The 20686-nt window shown below is 40.2% G+C and overlaps 1 protein-coding gene and 1 pseudogene across 3 annotated transcripts in view; both read right to left on the bottom strand.

Moving 5' to 3' along the window:
* Positions 1–20686, bottom strand: part of ZNRF1 (zinc and ring finger 1) — a 100925-nt gene that overhangs the window by 70408 nt on the left and 9831 nt on the right. The window lies entirely within an intron of this gene.
* Positions 1–20686, bottom strand: part of LOC149744700 (transmembrane protein 203-like) — a 77769-nt pseudogene extending 57083 nt beyond the window's left edge. The window contains exon 1 of the transcript XR_016391024.1: positions 1–20686. This exon is cut by the window's left edge and continues 34693 nt beyond it. The product of XR_016391024.1 is annotated as a transmembrane protein 203-like (transcript).

Here is a 20686-nt window from a genome sequence, read left to right as displayed (position 1 = left end):
ATAAATGTAGAGAAAATCACTTTCATGGATTGGAGGTTGCGATATTAAAATTCATTCATAAATTTCACTCAATCCCAATCAAAATTCCTGTAGGCTTTTTTCCTAGAAACATATAAGCTGATTCTGAAATGTACATGGAAATTCAAAGGATTGAGAATACTCTAAACAATAATTTCAAAGAATAAGGTAGAGGATTTACAATATCAATATTTGATTTCAAGATTTACTATAACACCACAATAATCAAAAGAGTGTGGAATTGGCATAAGGACAGACATATAGAGCAGAACAGAATAGAGTCCAGAAGTAGACCCACAGATATATGGTGAATAGTTTCTCTTCTTTTCCTTATTCCTTTCTTTCTTATTTCGGTAACACTGGTTTATAACATATATAAGTTTCATGTGTACAACTTTATATTTCTACATCTGTATACACTATAGCATGCTCACCACCAAAAATTTAGTTGCCCTCTGTCACCATATAGTTGATCACTTTTACCAATTTTGCCCTTCCCCTCTCCTCTGCCTCTTCTTCTCTGGTAACCACTAATCTGTTCTCTGTATCTATGCGCTGGTCTTCCTTTGGTTTGTTCTTTTTTTTTTATTTTTATTTTTATTTTTTTTTATTTTTTGCGGTACGCGGGCCTCTCACTGTTGTGGTCTCTCTCGCTGCAAAGCACAGGCTCCGGACGCGCAGGCTCAGCGGCCATGGCTCACGGGCCCAGCCGCTCCGCGGCACGTGGGATCTTCCTGGACCGGGGCACGAACCCGTGTCCCCTGCATCAGCAGGTGGACTCTCAACCACTGCGCCACCAGGGAAGCCCCTGGTTTGTTCATTTTGTTTGTTTATTCTTCATATTCTACATATGAGTGAAATCATACAGTATTTGTCTTTCTCTGTCTGACTTATTTCACTTAGCATAATACTCTCAAGGTCCATCTATATTGTAGCAAATGGCAAGATTTCATCTTGTTTTATGGTTGAGTAGTATTCCATTGTATATATACCACATCTTCTTTATCTGTAAATAGAATTTTTACAAAGGTTCCATGATAATTCAATAGGGGAAAGCATAGTCTTTTCAACATTTGGTGCTGAAACAACTAGGGGGAAAAATGAACTATGAAAGCAAAGACAAGGCTTGTACATCAAAAAACTACAAAACAGCTGAAAGAAATCAAGGAAGGTCTAAAAAAATGGAAAGACATCCCATGTTCATACACTAGAAGACTTTAATGTTGTTAAGATGTCAATACTCCCCAAATTGATCTAGAGATTCAATGCAATCCCTATCAAAATCCCAAGTGCCTTTTTCACAGAAATGGATAAACTGATCCTAAAATTCAAAGGAAATTGAAAGCAACCTCAAAAAGCCAAAACAATCTTGAAAAAGAAGAACAAAGTTGAAGGACTCATACTTCCTGACTTCAAAATTAACTACAAAGCTATAGTAATCATAACAGTATTGGCATAAGGATAAACACATAGACCAAAGGAATAGAATTGAGAGTATAGAAGTAAACCCAAATATCTATGGTTGATTGACAAGGGTGCCAAGACCATTCAACTGAGAAAGAACAGTGTTTCCAATAAATGATGCTGGAACAACTGGATATCCCCATGCAAAAAAATGAAGATGGACCCCTACCGCACACTACAGACAAAAATTAACTCAAAAGGGATCAAACACATAAAACTCTTAGAAGTAAACCCAGGTGAATCTCTCTGACCTTAAATTAGACAACAATTTCTTAAAAGTACAAGAAACAAATGAAAAAAACAAATTAAGCTTCACCAAAATTTAAAACTTTTGTGCCTCAAAGGACACTATCAAGAAAATGAAAAGCCAACAGAATGGGTAAATTTTGGCAAATCATGTATCTGATAAGGGACTAGGATCCAAAATATATACAGAAAGCTTACAATTCAACAACAAAAAAACAAACAATCCAAATAAAAAATTGTCCAAGGACTTGAATAGACATTTCTCCAAAGAAGATATACAAAGGGGCAACAAATGAGAAAACATGCCTGACATCCTTAGGGAAATGCAAATCAAAACCACAATGAGATACCACTTCACAACCACAAGGATGGCTATTATCAAAGAAACAGATAATAACAAGTACTGGAAAGGATGCAGAGAAATCAGAATCCTCATGCACTGTGGGTAGGAATATAATATGGTGGAGTTTCTTTGGAAAATAATCTGGAGTTTCTCAGAAAAGATCAAACATAGTAACCATATGACCCAGCAATTTCAATCCAAGGTATATGCACAGGTGAAATGAAAACATATGTCCACACAAAAACTTGTACTTGAATGTCCTTAACAACATTGTTTTTAACGCCCCCAAAGTGGAAACAATGCAAATGTAAATCAACAGATGAATGGATAGACAAAATCCATTGGAATATACAATGGAATATCATTCAGCCATAAAAAGGAATGAAGTACTGATATATGCTACAATATGAATGAACCTTGAAAACATTATGCTAAGTGAAAGAAATCAGACACAAAAAAACCACATATTGGGCTTCCCTGGTGGCGCAGTGGTTGAGAGTCCGCTTGCCGATGCAAGGGACACGGGTTCGTGCCCCGGTCCGGGAAGATCCCACATGCCACGGAGCGGCTGGGCCCATGAGCCATAGCTGCTAAGCCTGTGCGTCTGGAGCTTGTGCTCCGCAACGGGAGAGGCCACAACAGTGAGAGGCCCGCGTATCGCAAATAAAAAACCAAACAAAAAAACAAGAAAACCACATATTACATGGTTCCATTTTTATAAAATGTCCAGGATAGGCAAATATATACAGGTAGAAAGTAGATTAGTAGTTGTCTAGGCCTGGGGTAAGATTGAGAGAAACAGAGTTACTGCTAATGGTTATGGGGTTTCTTTCTGGGGTAATGAAAATGTTCTAAAATTTACTGTGGTGATAACTGCACAACTCTCTTAATACACTAAAAACCACTGAATTGTACATTTTAAATGGGTGATTGGTATGGCATGTGAATTACATCTCAACATAGCAGTTAAATAAAAAAAAGTCAAGGGAGAAATCGAGCTGGAGAGATGAATTTTGGAGTTATCAGCATATGTACAGTACTTATAACATTAGCCTCAAAAACTTCTCCAGGGTTGCGCTATACAAAAGAATGAGAAGTGGTCCAAGGACTAAGCCTCTATGTCCTTCAGCATTAGAGGTAGAACGATAAGGAGGAATCAGCAAAGGAGATGACATCAGTGAGAGAGGCAGGAAGAAAACCAGGTAAGCGTGGTATCCCGGAAGCAAGTGAACAAAGTGTTTCAAGGAGACCAACTTGTCAAATGATTCTGGCTTCCCCAAACTGAGAACTGAGAAGGGACTACTGATTTAGCAACATGAAGGTTCTCGGTGACCTCGAGAAGAGCAGTTCTGATAGAAAAGTGAGGGCAAATACTTGATTACAGTGGGATCAAGGAGATTGGAAGGAGAAAAATCAGAGAATCAAGAAAAGAGAATTCTTAAGGAGTCTGCTCAAGAAGGAAGTAGAGAAATGGGTTGGTATCTGGAGGAAAAGTAGAATCAAGAGAATCTATGGTTGCTGTTTTCAAGATGAAAGAAACACCAACAGTTTTATGCTGATAGGAATGTGCCACTAGAGAAGTAACTTTTAAGAGAGAGGGGAGGAAGGCTGGAGCAACACTCTTGACTCAGCAAAGAGGAACGAAACCTAGTGCGCAAGTGGAGGCCTTGGGCTTTGCTGGGAGCATGGACAGCAAAGACCTACTAAATACAGGAAAGGGGAAATAGCACAGATGCAATTAGGTGCATAGATACGGCGGTGAGCGCCAATAATGTTTTCTCGATTAAACAGGAAGTAAGGTCATCAGCAAAGGGTGAGAAGGGACTTTTGAGAAGAGAGGAGAAGGTCTGGAACAGTCCTCTAGGAGGGCAGGAGAATGAATAAACTGTAGAAATACAGCAGGATTCCCAGGCAGCACTAAGGGTCTCCTTGAGGTTAGTGATCGTGAATCAACAGTGAGGCCAGGGAATTCCCTAGCGGTCCACTGGTTGGGACTCCCCGCTCTCACTGCTGAGGGCCCAGGTTCGATCATGAGTTGCGGACTAGGATCCCACAAGCTGTGCGGCACAGCCAAAAAAAAAAAAACAACCAGCGAGGCCAGAGAACATGTTCAGAGTTCCCTCCAGCCAAGGAGAACACCCACAGAGCACGCAGAGATTTGGATTCGACCGGAGTTGTGGTTTGGCCAAGCAAGTGTGACAAAGCAAAAGAGGGCAAGGGGACTGATAGCGTACTAGAAGAGGCAGTGATTATAATGACTGACTTGGAACTTAACATTATTTAAGGAGAAGAGTAAGGGCATGAGGGGGTGAGGGATGGAGAAGGAAATAGGATCAATGGACTATAGGACCTGTTGAGAGGACTGATGTTATGACAAAAAGCAGAAAAATGCAGTCACGGGTGGCAACTCTCACAGTTGACATGGTAAAGAAATGTGTTTTATTTCTCCATCATTTTATGAAAACACAAAGAATGCTATAGGCATTGGTAGTACTTGGTAGGAAGCACACAGGGTGGAAAAAGCCTCCCATAATTTAATTTCTGATAGCCAAACTGACTGCAATCTAATAACAATATGAGATACCATGTATTAGAGTCACATCACTTTCTACCTAATTAGGCTTGTTCCCTAACTGCTGGGGCTCAGTTTTCTCATCTGTTAAATGGGGATGATAACCGTAACCACTTCCACAGGTTGAGGATTGAAAGAGTTAATATATGAGAAGTTTTTACAACTCTGCCCGGCACTTAGTAAGCAATAAATAAATGTCTGCTATTGCTAATACTGCTATAACATACTACCGTTTAAGATTGTGCATGTTTCTTATTTTTAAAAGCTGCAATAACCAACAAAAACAGACTGTTATAAAAGCAACAGTCTCAGTAGGGAAGAGTTCAAAGACTCAAGTATTAAGCCTGGCTCAGGCTCAAGTCATTACAGAATTCTTCCAAGTACTTTTCCCACTCTGCTCCAAGTTTCTCCACTTTCTGGGAACATGGGAGAAATAACATGTGCCATTCAAAAGGGCTGTGAGCTCATAGGAACTCTACAAACATTAACTTTGCTGTTGGATAATGGGTTCAACTTCATCCGAAACTCAATTTCTAGGTTCTGTGCCAGCTCCTTTACTTCCTGCCCACATGGGTGGCCTTGATAGTCACATGGAATAGCAACATCTTAAAACAAAACAAAACAAAACACACACACACGAAAAAACCACCTTAGGAAAGGGTGCTTTTTCTTATTTAGGAACATTTCACATGTCCATTTAGAAACAGACCAGACTTCTTTTACAGTTCAAATGAGATGCCTGCTTGGTTACTGGTCATTTTCTTACTCCATAGGTCACTGGAGGAGGGAGGAGAGTCAGACATTCGCCTGCCGGTCACCTGACAGAGACTCCTCTGTGGGATGTAATCCCAGACATTGTCCGGGTCCCAGTGGATTGTTACAGGTCCCACCAGCATGCTGCCTGTTTGAAGCACCCCGAGGAAGCAAAAGCACCCATTGAGTGCACAGCCCTAAGATTAGCTGCCTTGTACAGGCCTGGCTTGAAATGTCTCCACCCCTGCCTCCCACCTGTTGTTTTCTTTTAGGGCGGCTCAGATTGTGGATCCAAGGTAAAATTTTCTTATGCTCTAAGTCTAGCTATTGGCAGAAGCAATCATCCCATCAGAAGTAAAAATGGGAAGAAGCAGTGAACTCTGGAACGAGTTGGACATACTCAGATCGTCTCAGGATTGAGGCTGAAGGAGAGAAGAACAGGGGCCCTATGAATCCTATTGCCTGGTGTTATATATTTACCAAATATTCTCTGCATTTGGGGCTGAGCTCTGGGGTCTTTCTATTCTATAATTTAATTGCTCTACTGAGAACAAACTAAATTAACAGGAGGGGCTATGTGATCTTTCCCTGCGGCATTCTTATAACAACTTACAGAGAAGTGTGACCAAATGAAAGATATGGTCTCTCTACCAAAGAGGTAAAAGGGTGAAAGCATTTTGGGGGCAAACTTCTTGGGCATCAACCTATTACATCATGAGTTCACCCAAACAGGCACAATGGCTGGGAGGTGGGCGGGGGGAATTTGCTCTGAATAGGTCCCTCCTCACAGGTACAAATTTCTGGAGATAACAACAGAAACAAAAACAAAATAAAATCTACACATGCACATGGAATGACATGGAACAATGAAGAAAACATTAAATAAAAGACAGAGGTTGCGAAACAAGATAAGCAGAATGTGATTTCTACTGTTTTAAACATATCTACTAGTCCACGGGGGCAAAAATCTGGAGAAATACATACCAAAGGAATTATGGGGAATTTTTGCTTTCTATCAATACATCAATGTTTGAAATCTTTACAATGAATATTCTGATTATTTCTGTGATCAGGAAAAAAAAGCCAGGAAGAATCCATGCTTCCAGATTTGCTTGAAAAACAAAAAACTGCTAATCTGGAAACCACAAAGGTCTGTTAACTTCTCTCTTTCTGCAGAGCATCTATTAGTTCGTCCTTTCCAACTTTTCACCTGCTATAGGACATTTTTCTCTTTTACAGTTTCTTCTTTTTTCTTCTACAAATGCTGCCTCTGAATTCCTTCTAAATCCTTCCCAGTTGTCTTACAAGCCATCTTTTTCTTTTGGATTAATTTCTTCCAGAAAGTCAACTCCAAGCTAGCTTTGCCAACCCTACAAATTCCACCAGGATGAACTAATAAGTAATGGATACTTTCTCATAAAAATTACCTTTATCTTCACCTCTAGAATTAACTTCCTTTTTCATGTGTATCTTCAATGAACAACTTTTATTTGGGTACCTACTCTATACCATGAGCCATGAATACTCCAGATAGAATTAGAAAAAAAAAAAACTTCCTCAACTACCATATTTGGTTCATAATGGTGGTACTCTACAATCAACGAGAACAATGTCCCTTCTCAGAATAGCAAACTCCAAACCTCAAATCCCTAACAAAGAACAGTAAACAGGTTTAGTCTCGCATGCCAACTTCAGCTAGTTAGTCTGACTTGGGGACCCAAGTACTGTGTTGAGAAGGATTCTGAGTCCATGTAGAGCTCCATAATAAAGAGTGAAGTACGTTTTTTTTAGCAGTTGTTTGTCATAGGCAAAGAACAAGGCTGGGGTCACTGGCTCTTCCTTCTCTTCACAACCTGTTGGGGCCAGGCTGGTATGACCCACATTGTTCTTATTTTTGGTCTATCTTGAGTTCAGTCGCTGTGAAATGTTGCTAAATTTGAAGAAGGTGTGGGTGTGTATATGTTGGGGGAGGGGGGGTTGGAGGAAAAAGGTACCTCTTTTCTTCTCTTGAGAATCTTTAACTGTTCTACTGCAACTCAAAGGAGAATGAAATGGCAATTTAAGGGGGTGGAGAAAGATGATTTCACTACAAGGAATTTCCAACCTGAGTCAAATTTCAAGTAATAAGACCTTGGGCTGGTTATCTCCAGTCACTCATGAACCCATCGTCCCTATTCTCAGTTTAATCACAATTGCATAAAATCAATAGACCCATGCAGTAATTTTTCTCCATGTTCCCCAAAGTTTATTCAACATCAGGTTCATTCACCTCTCTACTTACCCTCTTCCCGTGGTATCAAACTACAGGTAAGACAAGTAGGCTTGGGTTTACCATTTCATCCCGTAAATCATTCTCAGAATGCAATACCCTCTCCGAATTCTTCCCACATATAGACAGTACAGAATGGCGATAACTCTAAAGAAAGCCTTCTAGTTTCTGGTTATCAATAGGTTCACTTGATCTATTTTCTGAAACTACACATTTACCAATTCTCTGTCTACTGTGAGAATACTATGGAAGACTTCAGAACAGCACAGTCCGACAGAACTTTCTGCAATGATGGAAATGTTCTATATCTGTGCTGTCCAATTACAGTAGTCACTAGCAATTTGTGGCTACTGAGCACTTGAAATATGGCTAGTGTGACTCAAAGGAAGTTTTACATTTTAATTAATTGTAAGTTAAATAGCCACAGGTGGCCAGTGGCTGCTATACTGCATAGTGCTACTATACAGGACAGAAGAAAGAGAATAAATCCAGGCTCCCTGGAAAATGGAAAGCTCTAAAAGTTTATCCTGGAACTTCCCTCTGCATACCCTGAGTACAGAGGAAGAGTTAAGTCTTCTGTTGCCATAGAAACAGATCCTTGCCACAGCTGTGAGCCCCCAAGAGGTACAGTGCTCAAAGATTTCCCTATATGACTCAGGAGCTGCTCTTCCTCTGGGAATAGAGAACAAAATGATGATGGGCTTACAGCATCCTGCTTCCCTGTTCATAGTGCTTCTTTGCTCCACAGTGTAATGCCAGTGATAGGGCTTTATGGGATTTCTGAGCAGAAAGAGAACAGAATGCAGCTAGCCAACCGCACTTACTTTCCCAAAGAGAAAAACAAACCATGAATGTAAGGTGACTTACTCATTTAAAATTTTTTTCACACAATTGAAGGTAAAAAGTAAACAACCCACAAGGAATTTAAAATGTAGTTCAATGAAACATAAAACTCAATGAACAGGTTAAAAAACAGGTGAAGAAAGAATTACTGTACTGAAAGGTAGAGATAGGGAATTACCAAGAGTACAGCATACAGAAATAAAGAATTAGAAAATATGGAACTGTTTAAGAAACATGAAGGATAGAAGAAAAAGGTCCAATACATGACTTCTAAGATTCCCAAAAGGAAAGATGGGAGAGAATAAAACAAAGGCAAAATTTGAAGGGATACATGGTTGAGAATTTCTCAGATTCTTTGAAAGACATGAACTCTCAGATTCAGGGACAAATAGTAAGCAAGAAAAATAAAAATAAATCAAACCCTGAACACACAACACAACAGTAAATTTGCATAATACCATGAACAAAGCAAAGATTATAGGGGCTTCCCTGGTGGTCCAGCAGTTAAGATTCCACACTCCCAATGCAGGGGGCTGCGTTAGATTCCTGGTCAGGGAACTAGATCCTTCATGCCACAACAAAGAGCCTGCATGTCACAACTAAAGATTCTGCATGCCTCAACTAAAGATCCCACATGCCACAACTAAAGATCCCACAAGCCACAACAAAGATCCCGCACTCAGCAATGAAGATCCCACATGCTGCAACTAAGACCTGGCGCAGCCAAATAAAAAATAAATAATTTTTTAAAAAAAGAAGAAGAAAAGATTATAAAGCAGCTAACAGAAAAAAACAAATTAACTGTAAGATCTGAGAATCAGACTTCTTAATTACAATATCAGATGCCAAAAGATAATGAAATAGAATAACTTTGTCCAACTGCTGAGAAAAAAGTAACTGCCAACCCAGATTTTTATACCCAGCTAAATTACCATTCAATAGTTACAGCAAATAAAAACACTTTTTTAATTTGCAAGCAAAAAAAAGTGTTTATGCTTAATAAATTCTCACTGAAAAAAAACTTAACACCTACCTCTGGAAGAAGGAAATTTAACTCAGAAGGATGAAGTATGATGAAAGAAGGAACAGTAGGCAAAGAATTTGCTAAGCAGGTGGGTGACTCCAAACAAGCAGACTTTATCAAATAAGAACAGCAACAACTAATTCTAGAGTACAAAAATGAAGTGGAATTAGAATACTGAATCTTGGACTTCCCTAGTGGTGCAGTGGTTAAGAATCCACCTGCCACTGCAGGGGATACGGTTTTGAACCCTGGTCCAGGAAGATCCCACATGCCACGGAGCAACTAAGCACATGTGCCACAACTACTGAGCTTGTGCTCCAGAGCCCGTGAGCCACAACTACTGAGCCCATGAGCCACAACTACTGACCCTGCATGCCCTAGAGCCTGCGCACCGCAATTAATGAGCCCATGCGCTACAACTATTGAAGCCTGCACGCTCTAGGGCCCACATGCTGCAACTACTGAGCCCGCATGCTGCAACTACTGAAGTCCATGCACCTACAGCCCACAAGAAGAGAAGCCACTGCAATGAGAAGCCCACGCACTGCAAGGAAGAGTAGCCCCCGCTCACCACAACTAGAGAAAGCCCGCGCACAGCAACGAAGACCCAAAGCAGACAAAAAAAAAAAAAAAAAAAAGAATAGTGAATCTCAACAGTGTGTAAGACAAACTGTGGGTTCTTTTTTATTTGGGAAGAGAGTAGAGATACTGATTTAACATTAGATTTTTTTTCAAGTATGCAAGCCAAAAATTTAAGAGTAGCCTCTAAAAGAATTGAAAGCTTCCAGATGGTGATAAAGAAAACCCAAGTTACCTAACAGAAGGCAGGAAAGGAGAAAAATGCAAACCAAACATATGGTGCATAACACAAAACAACATATTAAATAACAATATATTTAATAAGATATTAAATAATAATATATTTTATACTAATTAGATATTAAGTTAACATATAGTGGTATTCAGAATACTTTTTAAATGGATTTGGGACTTCTCTGGTGGTCTAGTGGGTAAGACTCCACTCTCCCAATGCAGGGGGCCCGGGTTCGATCCCTGGTTGGGGACTAGATCCCGCATGCCGCGGCTAAGAGTTTGCATATCACAACTAAGAGCCCGCATGCCACGACTAAAGATCCCACATGCTGCAACTAAGACCCAGCACAGCCTAAATAAATAAATATTTTTTTAAAAAAATGGATTACACTTGCAAATTAAAAGTCTCAGATTAGGTTGAGGGGGGCTTCCCTGGTGGCGCAGTGGTTGAGAGTCCGCCTGCCGATTCAGGGGACACGGGTTCGTGTCCCAGTCCGGGAAGATCCCACATGCCGCGGAGCGGATAGGCTCGTGAGCCATGGCCACTGAGCCTGCATGTCCAGAGCCTGTGCTCCGCAACAGGAGAGGCCACAACAGTGAGAGGCCCGCGTACCGCACCAAAAAAAAAAAAAAGTCTCAGATTAGGTTGAAAAAAAACCCAACTATCTGTCATTTACAGGAGACACATCTAAGACATTAGGAAACAGGGACTGAAAATAAAAGGACAGGAAAAGATACCAGCAAATAGTTACAAAAGGAAAGCTGGCATTAACACCAAAGAAAATAGACCAAAGAAAAAGTATTACTAGAGATAAAGATGTTCTCTACAAAAGCAATTCTCCAGAAGGACATAAACAATTCTAAACAACTATATACTTGAGAAAAGTTCAAATTACACACAGCAAAATTTGACAAAATTATAAAGTGAAGTTGGCGAAGCCATAGTCAGAGAGAGTTTAACATAGTTCTCTCAGGAACTGGTAAATCAAGAACACCAAAATTTAGTAAGATAAGGAAGATTTGAACAACACAACTGATAAGCTTGGTCTAAGGATATCAGAATCAAATTTCACCCAACAATCAGAACACAATCTTCTCAAGCATGAATGAAATATTTATGGAAACTGACCATGCAGTGTGCCACAAATCAAGCATCAATAAAAACCAATCAGGATTATAGAGACTGCTGACTATAATGCAATCATGTTAGAGGTCAACTTAAAATTTTTTGGAAATTTTAAAATATACTTATAAATAACTCACGAATCAAAGAAATACTAAAAAGTAGAAAATACCTAGAAATGAATGATAAAGGAAACACTACAGATCAAAAATCATGGGACCCAGGGACTTCCCTAGTGGTCCAGTGGTTAAGAATCCATCCTGCAATGCAAGGGACACCAGTTAGATCCCTGGCCAGGGAACTAAGATCCAATATGCCGCAGGGCAACTAAGCCCACATGCCACAACTAGAGAGGAGCCCATGTGCCACAACAAAGAGCCTGCACACCGCAATGAAAGATCCTGTGTGCCGTGACTAATCCCCAATGCAGCCAAAAAATAAATAAATAAATATTTTAAAATATCATGGGACCCAGTTAAAGAAGTGCTTAAAGGAAAAATCTAGAGCCTTAAATGACTGTATTAGAAAAGGAGATTAAAAAGTAAATGAGCATAGGGTACACTTAATAAGTTAGAAAAGCATAAACAGTAAGCCCAATGAAAGTAGAAGAAAAGATAAAATACAGTTAAGAGTATAAAGCAATGAAATGTGGCAGGCAGAGGGGAGGCAATGGACAAAACCAAAAAATGCTCCTTTGAAAATAAAATAATAAAAAATAGGTCTGGCAAGACTTATCAAGAATAAAAAGAAAACATACAAATAATATTAGGAATGAAAAGGGGGACATAATATAGAGATAGACACAGAGGCTGTCTTGAAATATATGACACAAGAATAGAAAACCTGAACAGGCCAGTAACACTGAAGAACTTGAATCATTAGATAAAAGCCTACTCAACAAAAAAAGTCCTAGGTCCAGATAGTTTTACAGGAGAATTCTACATGTAAGGTCCACCAAGCATTCAAAATACAGGTATTTCCTTTGCCTTTATCTGTTTCTTCCAGATCCACTTTCCTCTCTGTTAGCCTTCTCTCCAGAAGAATAACAAGTCTGGACACGGTTTCCTTGCCTCCCAAACTTCTGTTGCATTTGGCCAATGGGAATCAAGAAACCTGAGGACAAAATGATAGAGAGACTGGGGGTACTTATTACCTGGTGCTCTCTGCGCTTTGCCATGGTATGGCAGTGGTCCTTTCTCCTATGTAAGTCCACAGTTCTGTGGGACACCTCTCCCAGGGTTACAGTTCTCATCATGTTTGGTAATGGCTCCCTCCCCATGCACTTCAGATCTAGGTGTTATAAGAACTTCCCACTGTGGCCAATCTCCAGATGCTTCACCATCCACTGTTAGTTCCTTTAATCCTGCCCACACCTTTGTAAACTGTCTGTTCAATTAAATTTGAGTGTGCCATCTGTTTGCAGCCAGAACTCTACTACACCTTTATACAAACTCTTTTGAGAAAAAAATGAACATACACTCCTAACTGCCTTATAAAAGGTTACATTAATCTTAATAACAAGAAAAAGATAGTATAAAAATTATGAGTGAAATTTTATAACATATGCAGAAATCCCAAGTAGAATATTAACATATTAAATCTAGCAATGTATAAAAACAGAACACATCACAACCAAGTAGGGTTTATTTAAAGAATATAATGATAGTTTAACACTACAAAATCTATTGATACAATTCACCTCAGTAATGAATTAAAGGAGGACGATGTGAATAAATGTAAAAGAAATTTTGATAAAATAACCATTTGTGATATTTAATTTAACAAATTAAGAATAGAAGGAAATAAAGGCTAGCCACCGAAAACATACACAATGCTTCCAATGCAAGAAGCACTTCCTTTAATAGGAGGAAAACAAGGATGCCCATGGTTATAGAGTCAAATAAACTTTTTCCAGAGGAAATTGCCAGCAATCCTAAGGTAAGAAAGAGGAGTGACACACAAGAGAATTAGAAAAGGAGAAACAAAACAGTTATTATTTACCAACGTGATTCTCTTGGGTTTTCTCTGTAGATGCTTTCCATTAAAACTATTAGACCTATAAGAGCTCAACAAGTCTGCTGAATATACCAGAAACCTGAAATAATTATAAAAATTTTTTTAAATAGTATTTACGGCATAAACCAAAAAACTATAAGGTACCCAGGGGTAAATCTAACAAAAAAGATTAAAGATCTTTAGATAATTACTAAGCTTTACCCAGAGACATTAAATAATAATAAGAGGTTGCTTTCACTGATCACTTACTATCTGTTGGGCAATGTTTTGAGTGATATGGATATGCCTATAAGCTCATTTAATTGATACAATAGTACTGTATGATAGATATAATTATTATAAGCCTCACTTAACCTTAACCGCTACCCCACACTGCCTCTCCTAAGAAGCGGTTTCTCGTGTGCGTAAGTGGTATACTGGTGAGCACAAGTGCCTTCCAAGAAGGGGTGTCTCATTGCTGGCACCTCCTATGCAGGCACCTCTGGCTCAGTCAAGCCAAGCCTCCAGAAGACATTCTCAGGTGATACCGAGGCAGACTTGACCTGAACTACCCAGGCTCCAGCTGTCTGAGACTCTCAATTGAAGGGCAAGAAGCCCTTCTTCCATCAGATGAGATCACAGCACACACCGTGGGAGCAGAGCTTGGGACTTGATCTACTTCAAATCACATAAGGATACAGACCAACTCTGAAGAAAGTAGATCTCCATATTAGGCCTAGCCACCCTTCAGACACCATGTCACTTTAAGTTCGTGTGGCTTTCCCATTCTTAAGAACAGGTCAATGTAGATTCCTCAGACTTGAGATGTTTTATTTATTAAGACTTTAAGCTGCTTTGCAGAGTTAAGAACTTAATGGACATTCAACTATTTGTCTTTTTAGTAACATTTGAAGATTCTGGCTAACAGAAGTGCAGTTTTTATTTTGCATTTTTTGCAACTTTTCTGTAAGTCTGAAATTATTTCAAAGTTTTAAAAAATGTAAAAAAATTTTATTCTTACATCTGTAAGTCTGTTCCCATCAGGTTCACGGGTAGACCCAATTTTATAAGATGGCAATTGCTAAACTCAACATAAAACTCCAGTAAATATCCTAACAGTTCTTCCCCCATAGAAGTTGACAAAGCTGATTTTTAAATTTATCTGGAAGCAAAAAGCGCCAAAAATAGCTAAGCAGTTTCTGTTGTTTTATTGTTGTTATCTGTAACATACGGAACTGTTTATTCTGCTGTTTGCAATACAAAGACATGGGGAAATGTTACTGTTTGTGCAACATAGTAGGGGAAAAAATGTGAAACTGTCCATTAGGGTCGGTTTGCCAGATGTCCTCATTAAGAATAACAGCTATAGGGCTTCCCTGGTGGCGCAGTGGTTGAGAGTCCGCCTGCCGATGCAGGGGACCCGGGTTCGTGCCCTGGTCTGGGAGGATCCCTCGTGCCGCAGAGCGGCTGGGCCCATGAGCCATGGCTGCTGAGCCTGCGCGTCCGGAGCCTGTGCTCCACAACGGAAGAGGCCACAGCAGTGAGAGGCCTGCGTACCCGCAAAAAAAAAAACAAAAAAACAGCTATAAACAGAGCAGTTCCTGGTACTCTGTACTTCATTTTGTTGATTCTATCTGGATTCCCTTATTTGTCCCTAGAAAGCTTTATTTGGACAACACAGCTTTGAAAGAGAATAAATAACAATATGAAAGGATTTGCCCTTATACACGGCAAGACAAAACTATGGTAATTAAGAAAGTATTAGCACAAGGAAAGACAACTTGACCAATGGGACAGAACAAAAAGCCCAGGAACAAATCCATGCCTGGAAGGAAACTTGATATTTTGATAGAGGTATCTTTTTTTTTTTTTTTTCCGGTATGCGGGCCTCCCACTGCCGTGGCCTCCCACTGCCGTGGCCTCTCCCGTTGCGGAGCACAGGCTCCGGACGCGCAGGCCCAGCGGCCATGGCTCACGGGCCTAGCCGCTCCGCGTCATGTGGGATCCTCCAGGGCCGGGGCACGAACCCACGTCCCCTGCACCGGCAGGCAGGCGGACTCCCAACCACTGCGCCACCAGGGAAGCCCGATAGAGGTATCTTGAAACTTGATAGAGACAGCTTTGCAAATCAGTAGGAAAAGACTTTACCATTCTTCACTTGCTGCTGGGAGAGCTGGTTATTCATATGGTAGAAGGAAAATATATCTTATATTATCTTACTTATCTTACTCCATTCAAACAATTTAATTCTCCATAGATTAAGGACTCAAATATGAAAGGCAAAATTTTAAAACTTTTAGAAGAAAATATAAGACAATAATCTTTACGACCTCAGGGAAAGAAAAATCTTTCTTAGGACACAAAATGCACAAGCCATTAGGGAAAACACTGGAATATTCAATTATATTAAAGGTAAGTTAACCGTAAGAAATCGCAAGGAGAATAAAGAGATAACCCACAAACTGGGATATACAGGTGTATATCTGGAAACAAAATGAAATAAAAACACAAATTCATACAAACTAGTAAGAAAAGGATGAACCATCCAATATAAACATGGATAAAAGACATGAACAAGAATGATGATTAAATATACATCAGTATATTAATTATATGTAAATATATATTATATCAAGTATATAAATAACAAAAATCACAACGATATACCATTTTACACTCACCAGAACTTGCCAAAAATTCAAGTACGACAATATCATGTTTTGGCAAGAACATGTAACAAGTGAAAATATGCTATTTGGGGAGTATAAATTGGTACAAGCACATTGGCAACCTACTGGGCAATATTTAATCAAGAGTTGAAGGTATATATATGAGCCTGTGACCCAGCTATCTCAAGACTACGGATGTACTCTAGAAAAACTCTCACTCAAGTATACAAGGAAACAGCAAAACATTCTCAAAGTAACTGAAAATAACTTTAATTGATTGATAAATGGTGATATCTGTGGTATATTCTTACAATAGAGTAGAGCAGCAAAAATGAATGTGTTATAGCAGCATATAGTACAATGGATTTACAGATCTCAAATCCATTTTGAGTTATATCTATAAACAGAGATATGAAAGGATAGAGACATTATAAAGTTTACGTAAGTTAAATACTGTTTTGGATAGAAACAGGCAGTGAAAAGTATGAACACATACAGGACGATCAACAGGAGAGTCAGGGCAGTGGTTACTTTTGGGAAGGGAAGGAGAAAAATAGGAATTGAGCGAGCTCCATACAATTACATCTGCAATGTTCTAGTTATAAGACGTTATGGGAAAACCCGAATGAACTTTTTGGCCAAGCCACTGTTAATCTGCTTGGCAGGTAAGTACATTCTCTCTTTTGCATGCCTGAAATAGTTCATTTTTTGAAAAGATTCCAAGAGACAAGAACTCCTATTCAGAGTCACACCATTATGTGATTTCCTAAAACGTGCAAGTGAAACCAAAATGGAAATAGCACAAACCCCTGTGACCCTCCCATCTTACAGTCACAGGACTGAAACTTTATAGAGTTCATCTAATAAATGTGAATGGACAGGAAAAGGAAGGTCAGGATCCAGCTTGGATCCCATGACAAGATGTACCCTGGGGACCCTCAGGGAAAAGAGAGGAAAGTTATTCCTGCTCTTTTATAAAAGTGATAATTTTTTATCACTTTTTTCTTAATTGTTTTGAGCTCCTTATGTAAAAGATACTTTGTAATTATGCCATCAATTAAAAATGTTGAGCCTCCACTATATAACCTAAGAGAAATTTGTCCTCTCAGAACAGAGGTTCCTACTGCTTTTTTCTTGTTTGAAGAAGTTGGTTAAAGTCATCTCTGCAGGATGTATCTATAATCCTAGAGACCTGGATACCTTCAAGGCCCAGAACTCCCCCTCCCAGTTCCATGCTTCTGCCCTTTTCTTTTAGTTATTGCTGGCTCTTAGGCATCAAACGCTGGCTTCCTGTTCCCCTTTATTGAGCTCTGGAGACTTGGAACTGGTAAGAGGCTTTGAAGAAAAGTACAAAGCCAGGAAAACACGGAATGGACACAACTATGACTTTCCAAAGGAAAGCAAATCTCAACAGTTGTAATAACCTTTTAGACTTTCCTCTGTCTGTAGCTTACGTAAGACGTGGCTCAGACATGAGGACCTAAGAAGTACTTAAGTCACTGAAGTTGGAAACAGTGAAAACTCAGTTTCCGGCGGGCAGAGAGGCTGAGGACAGGCTTTTTTAAATTTTATTTTATTTTTGGCTGCATTGGGTCTTCATTGCTGCACGCGGGCTCTCTCTAGTTGCGGTGAGCGGGGCCTACTTTTCGTTGCAGTGTGCAGCCTTCTCACTGCAGTGGATTCTCTTGTTGCAGAGCACGGGCTCCAGGCAGGCGGGCTTCAGTAGTTGTGGCACGCAGGCTCAGGAGCTGTGGCTCATGGGGTTAGTTGCTCTGCAGCATGTGGGATCTTCCCAGGCCAGGGCTCGAACCCGTGTTCCCCTGCATTGGCAGGCAGATAGATTCTTAACCACTGAGCCACCAGGGAAACCCAGGGGACAGGCATTTTGGATGTTGGTATTATAATCCTGGCTTGTTCTAAACTCTAAGTATCTCAAATGCCCTTTTCACCATCCTATAAAGACACTGGGTGAACTGTTCACTTTGGGTGTCATTCTAAGTGCTTTATTAGACCTAAATTCCTCAGAGCACAGACTGTAGAATCCTCTCTATGTGAGGTAGTCCCACAGTCAGTGCCAAGCACCATGCCACCATTTCACAATATGGAAAAAGGAGGCACACTCGTGGCTCTTATATTCTCATCGTTAGGCCTGCAGCCATCCCTTAATCCAGAAATATGATGTTGTTCTTGTAAATGGCCTTGGGCCCTCTGACCCAGGGCCTCCATTTCATGATCCTTTTACACTACAATAGTGTTTTAATGAACTGACTTTGAATGCTGAAACTCCAGTCTCGTTGGTCATGCTACTGCAACAGTTCACTGAGCACAGCCCTCCCTATTCTATTCTGCTGTCCTGCACTTTGAATTCAGGGCTTGCTGTCAGCACGGAAAGCACCAGAGTTCTGATATGGCAGCCTTTGGTTATGTTCAACCGAGGGATTTATCTTCCACAACCTACTCAAAACCCTCCTCCAAAAGCTACCAAAAATTCCCCTGGTGAGAAATGCTATTATGAGAAGGAGCGGCTGCTTTCTGACTCCACTGTTTCATTAAAAAGATTTTTTTTTTTTCAAACAAGTGTTCAGTAGAAGAATCCAAAGGTTTTCCAAAGTCACAGCAAAAACAGAACAGCTCACAATACTATTTCTCAAAGGTCTGTCACTTCATAGGAGATTCCTATACCTCAAGATGCTGGAGATGCTTAGATTCACTATCCTTTTACATTGCATTTGGCCTCTGGGCTGAGAGGAGGTAGGAAATGGATGCATTAAACTCAGCCAACAAGACTGGGCTCATCAGATATTAAGATGGAAGGCAGCTAACTTGCAAGCCAGCCCTGGGCATAGGCCTTGGACTTACCAGAGTTCGCCAGGGCTGGCTGCAATAGTTTTGAATGTTTTAGCCATTTCTGACCAGGATTGAGGAAATCTAATAATACGTGTCGTACTTCATAATGCTTATCACAGTAGTGGGCAGTGTCACCACAAAGTTTCTTTGAAAAGCTGACTTAGATGGTGCTGTGCCTCTGGGGGCATAAAAGTGTGTATGGGGGCTTCCCTGGTGGCGCTAGTGGTTGGGAGTCTGCCTGCCGGTGCAGGGGACATGGGTTCGTGCCCCGGTCCGGGAAGATCCCTCATGCCGCGGAGCGGCTGGGCCCGTGAGCCATGGCCACTGGGCCTGCGCGTCCGGAGCTTGTGCTCCGCAACGGGAGAGGCCACAGCAGTGAGAGGCCCGCGTACCGCAAAAAAAAAAAAAAAAAGGGTGTATGATCTAAAGAGAAAAGACCAATATTACAGAAAGCTCACTTGTATTTATGGTACACCAAGTACTTCATTGGTTTAGGCTGGAATCCCAAGGGCTCCCTCAAATCCCTGTAGGATTCCTGGAGTACTTAAGCAGGCATCAAGATAAAAGAGTCTTAATATTTCTTAGTTTTTCTCTAAGGAAAAGCACCTTCTCAGTGCGGGGGGGGGGGGGCGGGGGGCGTGGTATTTAAGAGGAAAACAAATGAAAAGATCTCCAGAGACTGGAGAAATATGGGCAAAATGACCAAGCTGGCCGGAGTCTTGGAGTCTCAGTCCTGCATTCTCCTCCTACCTCTGTCTCAGATCATCTGGATTGACTCTAGATTTAAGTTTCTCCCACACATAATAAATCAACTTTGACCTTAAAAGATACTGTACAGTACAGAGGTGGCTCATTTCAGAACAACTCCTTTTGAAGCATGGCTTATTCAATTACACTTTGTAGAGGGCTGAAAGTACTACCAACCAGCAAGCTGGAGACATGCTATGCCAAGTCTAATTCACCAAGACCAAAAGGACCACATATGCCGAAATGTAACGAGGGGTTTCTCCAAAGATTATCCTTCAGAGAGTAAGGTATCACCTTACAGCCAAAGTCTGCATAAAGTCTTTCAGCATGGAACATTTCCCTACATTCTGTACTTTGGGCAAAAAAATACTCAACTATTCTTCAATATACGCAAATCAATCAACGTGATACACCATATTAACAAATTGAAGGAGAAAAACCATATGATCATCTCAATAGATGCAGAGAAAGCTTTTGACAAAATTCAACACCCATTTATGATAAAAACCCTGCAGAAAATAGGCATAGAGGGAACTTTCCTCAACATAATAAAGGCCATATATGACAAACCCACAGCCAACATCGTCCTCAATGGTGAAAAACTGAAACCATTTCCACTAAGATCAGGAACAAGACAAGGTTGCCCACTCTCACCACTCTTATTCAACATAGTTTTGGAAGTTTTAGCTACAGCAATCAGAGAAGAAAAGGAAATAAAAGGAATCCAAATTGGAAAAGAAGAAGTAAAGCTGTCACTCTTTGCAGATGACATGATACTATACATAGAGAATCCTAAAGATGCTACCAGAAAACTACTAGAGCTAATCAATGAATTTGGTAAAGTAGCAGGATACAAAATTAATGCACAGAAACCTCTGGCATTCCTATACACTAAGGATGAAAAATCTGAAAGTGAAATCAAGAAAACACTCCCATTTACCATTGCAACAAAAAGAATAA

The sequence above is a fragment of the Delphinapterus leucas genome, chromosome 20, assembly GCF_059928025.1.
Source record: "Delphinapterus leucas isolate spDelLeu-1000000601 "Yukka" chromosome 20, BTC_Dleu_Yukka2, whole genome shotgun sequence".
In the NCBI taxonomy this organism is placed as follows: Eukaryota; Metazoa; Chordata; class Mammalia; order Artiodactyla; family Monodontidae; genus Delphinapterus; species Delphinapterus leucas.
This window is presented reverse-complemented; position numbering and strand designations above follow the sequence as displayed.